The following is a 6,000-nucleotide window of genomic DNA, read 5'->3' as shown; positions in this document are numbered from 1 at the left end:
AGCAGACCAACTGAAGGGGAAGATTCGCGGTGGTTTTTGATGCACGTCGTTTGGTGTGACGCGGACGGGGTGGCGTGAGTGGTGAAACAAGTCATTGTCACTTCTTTTGAGTTTTGATGTTGAGTCTTTCCCCGACAAAGTGATGTTAAGATATACAGTTGAAGTCGGAAGTTTACATACATCTTAGCCAAATGCATTTAAACTCAGTTTTTCACAATTCCTGACATTTAATCCTAGTAAAAATTCCCTGTCTTAAATTAGGATCACCACTTTATTTTAAGAATGTGAAATGTCAGAATAATAGTAGAGAGTGATTTATTTCGGCTTTAATTTCTTTCATCACATTCCCAGTGGGTCAGAAGTTTACATATGGGTCATGCTGGAAGACCCAGCCATGACCCATCTTCAATGCTCTTACTGAGGAAAGGAGGTTGTTGGCCAAGATCTCGCGATACATGGCCCATCCACCCTCCCCTCAATACGGTACAGTCGTCCTGTCCCCTTTGCAGAAAAGCATCCCCAAAGAATGATGTTTCCACCTCCATGCTTCACGGTTGGGATGGTGTTGTTGGGGTTGTACTCATCCTTCTATTCCTCCAAACACAACGAGTGGAGTTTAGACCAAAAAGCTATATTTTTGTCTCATCAGACCACATGACCTTCTCCCATTCCTCCTCTGGATCATCCAGATGGTCATTGGCAAACTTCAGACGGGCCTGGACATGCGCTGGCTTGAGCAGGGGGACAGTGCGTGCGCTGCAGGATTTTGATCCATGACGGCGTAGTGTGTTACTAATGGTTTTCTTTGAGACTGTGGTCCCAGTTCTCTTCAGGTCATTGACCAGGTCCTGCCGTGTAGTTCTGGGCTGATCCCTCACCTTCCTTATGATCATTGATGCCCCACGAGGTGAGATCTTGCATGGAGCCCCAGACAGAGGGTGATTGACCGTCATCTTGAACATCTTCCATTTTCTAATAAATGCGCCAACAGTTGTTGCCTTCTCACCAAGCTGCTTGCCTATTGTCCTGTAGCCCATACCAGCCTTGTGCAGGTCTACAATTTTATCCCCGATGTCCTTACATCCTCTCTGGTCTTGGCCATTGTGGAGAGGTTGGAGTCTGTTTGATTGAGTGTGTGGATAGGTGTCTTTTATGCAGGTAACGAGTTCAAACAGGTGCAGTTAATACAGGTAATGAGTGGAGAACAGGTCTGTGAGAGCCAGAATTCTTACTGGTTGGTAGGTGATCAAATATTTATGTCATGCAATAAAATGCAAATTAATTACTTAAATCATACAATGTGATTTTCTGGATTTTTGTTTTAGATTCCGTCTCTCACAGTTGAAGTGTACCTATGATAAAAATTACAGACATCTACATGCTTTGTAAGTAGGAAAACCTGCAAAATCAGCAGTGTATCAAATACTTGTTCTCCCCACTGTAGATACTTTTGTACCTGTTTCCTCCAGCATCTTCACAAGGTCCTTTGCTGTTGTTCTGGGATTGATTTTCACTTTTTGCAGCAAAGTACGTTAATCTCTAGGAGACATAATGCATCTCCTTCCTGAGCGGTATGACGGCTTCGTGGTCCCATGGTGTTTATACTTGCGTACTATTGTTTGTACAGATGAACGTGGTACCTTTAGGCATTTGGAAATGTCTCCCAATGATAAACCAGACTTGTGGAGGTCTACAATGTTTTTTCAGAGGTCTTGGCTGATTTCTTTTGATTTTCCCATATTGTAAATGTAACGGATGTGAAACGGCTAGCTTAGTTAGCGGTGCGCGCTAAATAGCGTTCCAATCGGTGACGTCACTTGCTCTCAGACCTTGAAGTAGTAGTTCCCCTTGCTCTGCAAGGGCCGCAGCTTTTGTGAAGCGATGGGTAACGATGCGTCGTGTTGTTGATGTGTGCAGAGGGTCCCTGGTTCGTGCCCGGGTATGGGCGAGGGGACGGTCTAAAGTTATACTGTTACATAAAGCAAAGAGGGCTTGAAGGTAGGCCTTGAAATACATCCACAGGTACACCTCCAATTGACTTAAGTGATGTCAATTAGCCTATCAGAAGCTTCTAAAGCCATGACATCATTTTCTGGAATTTTCCAAGCTGTTTGAAGACACAGTCAACTTAGTGTATGTAAACTTCTGACCCACTGGAATTGTGATACAGTGAATTAAGTGAAATAATCTGTCAGTAAACAATTGTTGGAAAAATTACTTGTGTCATGCCCAAAGTAGATGTCCTAACCGACTTGTCAAAACTATAATTTGTTAATTAACAAGACATTTGTGGAGTGGTTGAAAAACTAGTTCTAATGACTCCAACCTAAGTGTATGTAAACATCCGACTTCACCTGTATAAGTTTTCCTGGTAGAGCTTTTGTGCCGACTACATTACGTTGTTACAGGTGTCAAGCTTATGGGCATGTGGCTACAGTGTGTAGGAGGGAGGTTCCTAGGTGTGAGAAGTGTGCAGAAGGTAATGAGACAAAGGAATGTGTAACATTGGGGAAAGTAGTAGTAGGGGTGCCCCATGGGGCTGGGGATCAGAAATGTCCAGTGCAAGAGAGGCAGGTTGATGTTTCCAGGGTTAGAGAAGAGCAGAAGTTGTCATATGCTGAGGCAGTGAAGAAAATAGAGGAAGATGGGTCAAGGGGGAGGGATCCTGAGAGGAGTACATAGGGATAAACCAACAAGTGATATGTTTCTATAATATTGGATTTTTTGGCATTTGTAGTAATTGTTATCAACTGTACTGCAGGGGTGGAACATTAGTCATAGAAAATAGAGGTTGTGGTGGTATTTGGGTGTGCAAAACTTGACATCAGAAGAGGTACAGGGTGTAGTAAGGGGTGGTGTTTCATCCTTTCAGGCTGTTGGCCTGAAGTAGGACTAAATAGATTTATATAGTGGAGTACTCTATTTATTATTAATGTAGTGTTAGATGGTAGAGTATTTGTTGTATAAAAAAAAATAAGCAAAGTATAAGGGAGTTATGCTCCAGTTTAGTAGGTGGCGGTAATGCAACATTTATTGGATGCCAACCGCCATTAAACCTCATTGAAGAAAAGCTAGCTCTGTCTTATTTTGTGCCAATGCTCATTGATGCCATAGGATACAGAAAGGTATATAAAGAAAAGTTCAAGTGTAGTATATTGCAATTAAGTGGACAATATTACTGGGGGGAACTAAAACCACTGATGTTTAGCTTTATCCAACAGTAGTCTAACAAAAAGGCACAATGCATGAACAGTATGTTTCCGCAGTGTGGGTTTGATTGAATATGCCCCCTTATATCATCTTACCAGTTATGTCTGCGACAACATTTTAAATAAACTCGGAGTCACGATTCTCCACCCTTCTCCCAAAGTGTGCACTGCCACACTTTCATGCATGTATTTAACAATAGTGGAACCCCCCCCAGCCTGTCCCCATATAACAGACACTTCTTGATGGCTTCTTGGGTTTTGTAGATCTGAAAAGACTATAGCCTGAGAACCCACCCCACCTACCCAAGGCTATGATAGTTTGAGAAAGACGTGTTCATCTCTGGCTTGGCTACTGATTTTTGCCATTTTTTCTTCTTCTTTAAAAGGATAATGAATGTGCTAATAGCAGGTTTTCACTGTGGTGTTGTATTAACAGGGCTTAGAAAGACACTTTATAGAAGATTTCAATTTTTGAAAATGTTATTTTGTTATTGATGTACCACCTCTTCTTGTGTCCGGCTAATTGTTCAATCATACATTACATCATAGATAAACGTGTATGTGACCAATAAAATTTGACTTGATCTACCAACCTCTTATCCCTTAGCCTAAACATTTGACAATCCATTGGAATTTCTTCCAAACACAAGAGATTCAACATCAAATAAACAAACACAGAGATAAAACAGAAACAACTGATTGCAAAATCAATGCATTTTTATTTTGTTATTTTGTTTTTAAATTGAAACATTGTGGTGGCGTCATTACTGCTATAGCCTCTAAAAGAAGACTTTGAATAACCAAAGTGCTAGAATAGTTACATTTCAATGGCTTCACTCTTTTAGTAAGAATTGTACATCGAAAAATTAGCTCAGGTGAAAACACATATCAAACAAAATTGATCAAATTAGCCTCTACCCCCTGATTGACATGTAGGATGGGAGATATGATACAATACCCTAAATGACTTCACTTGTCTAAAAATAAAGTCCTTTACTTGGTTGTCATGTCCACAGCATAAACATCATCACACTAAGTCTGAGCCTTCACACCAGAATAACACCACACTTGAACTACATGGGCCTCTAGTCAAACCAATACAAAGAGAAGATTTAATGCAAAGTAATCGCCAATGAGCTATCAAATGAATGCTAGTTAGACACCGCATACAGATTCTCAAGCCAAGAAAGATCACACAATTCATTTGATGCTTAAATAATCATTTGACCATCCAGTGTTTTGTCATACATATTCTATTAAGAGCTACAATCAAATAATGTCTTATGTCTTTATGTGAGTAGATTAAATTTAAGGAAGTACTTCACCAAAGCCCAAAAGGAAATTACACCTTTTCTTTAAAACCACAGCAGCCTTCATAAAACCAAATGACACACCGCTAAAATGATTACAAACAGTCTTACAGCGTACAGAGACCTCTACACCTTATAGCCAATACACACAATACAGTTATAGTTTTACGGCGAGCCAGTCTACTAGCATATACATTCAGATAACTTCTTTCTCATAGCATTTATGCTAATGCCAGCAGAAGCTGCCGTTCAGTTTTACATAGACAAACGGTAGACTACATTAAACCCTCAAGAAGCTATAGAACAAATTTTCTTCATACTGTTCCTAGTCCCCGACACAATAAATGCTTTTATGGTATTTTTTTCATTTCAAATATAAAACTGGTGACAAATGTAAGGACTATATGTGTACACAGATAAAGGGTTTTAATTCTCATTTTAATACAGTGTTTGCAAACTTGTAAAAATTGTACTTAAAATAATGTGAACGGCATGCATGAAAATATGAGTACTCTGCTTTTGCAGAATTAGATACATCCCCTTTTTAGGAATCACTTAAATTTGCAGAAGATTTTCTGGAAATGTCCTCTGTTAAAATCTAACCAGCTTTTTTCATATACAAACATTATACCTGCTATAATAATGAATTATACAAGAACGTGTGAAGTTACACTCAAATCTTCCTTAAAAGTGGAACCATTTTGATAATAATGTTGAAAGCACTTGTAAAGTTCTCTCCTGTGCATTATCATCCTGTAACTCATCATTTTTCTATTGTACACATTGTAATTTATATACAGGAAAAAGCTGTGTTTATTTTATTTTTTATTTTTAAAAAGGAAAACAAACCCCACAGCAATTTACAACCTGACATTTATGGGTCCAAGAAAAAACTATAAGGCGAGTGTTGGAGGTGGATCAGAAGTGTTCCTCTAGGTTTTGTGTAATTTTGTTGATTTTCTTTCTCCTACTACTAGAATTGAGCTTTTGTGCCATCTTTGGTCACAGGTGTATGTTCAGTTGCACCTGTAGTTTTTCTGTGATGGAGTCCTTTTTGTTGTCACCACAATACTCCTCAAAAGCTCTCACGACACCAATGGCACGTTACGAGTCACAAACAGGAAGCAGAATTCTCCTGGTCCATAGACCACAGGAAGTGAGAGCCATACAATTAGAATTCAGATTCCATGGTGAGAACCTTCCAGGTCCCTCAATTGACAGGGAGTGAGATTTTCATGCTCATATTGAAATCAGACGGATCAAGTCCTGGCTGAAATTTCTTGAGTTTTTCAGTTTGTAACTTTCTGCCCTGGAAATGAGAAGAATTCCTGCACACCTGAAAATTAAGAAAATATTACAACATATCAGATATTGGCAGCTGTTTGAAAGAAGGTAGCCATTATAGAGGACATAGCCCATGCATTCACTAATGCTTACGAGTCCCTTCGTTTTTACTAATTCAGTTTACGGACTTTTACAAG

General features: G+C 39.5%; 1 protein-coding gene across 6 annotated transcripts in view; it reads right to left on the bottom strand.

Moving 5' to 3' along the window:
* Positions 1-3,908: 3,908 nt before the first annotated feature.
* LOC124041196 (ankyrin-3-like) overlaps positions 3,909-6,000 on the bottom strand; it is a 121,879-nt gene continuing 119,787 nt past the window's right edge. For all 6 annotated transcript variants that reach the window (XM_046358471.1, XM_046358475.1, XM_046358473.1 and 3 more), the window contains one exon: positions 3,909-5,855. The gene's annotated coding sequence lies outside the window, so the exon portion shown is untranslated. The remainder of the gene's footprint in view (positions 5,856-6,000) is intronic.

The sequence above is a fragment of the Oncorhynchus gorbuscha genome, linkage group LG08, assembly GCF_021184085.1.
Source record: "Oncorhynchus gorbuscha isolate QuinsamMale2020 ecotype Even-year linkage group LG08, OgorEven_v1.0, whole genome shotgun sequence".
NCBI classification, from domain to species: Eukaryota; Metazoa; Chordata; class Actinopteri; order Salmoniformes; family Salmonidae; genus Oncorhynchus; species Oncorhynchus gorbuscha.
This window is presented reverse-complemented; position numbering and strand designations above follow the sequence as displayed.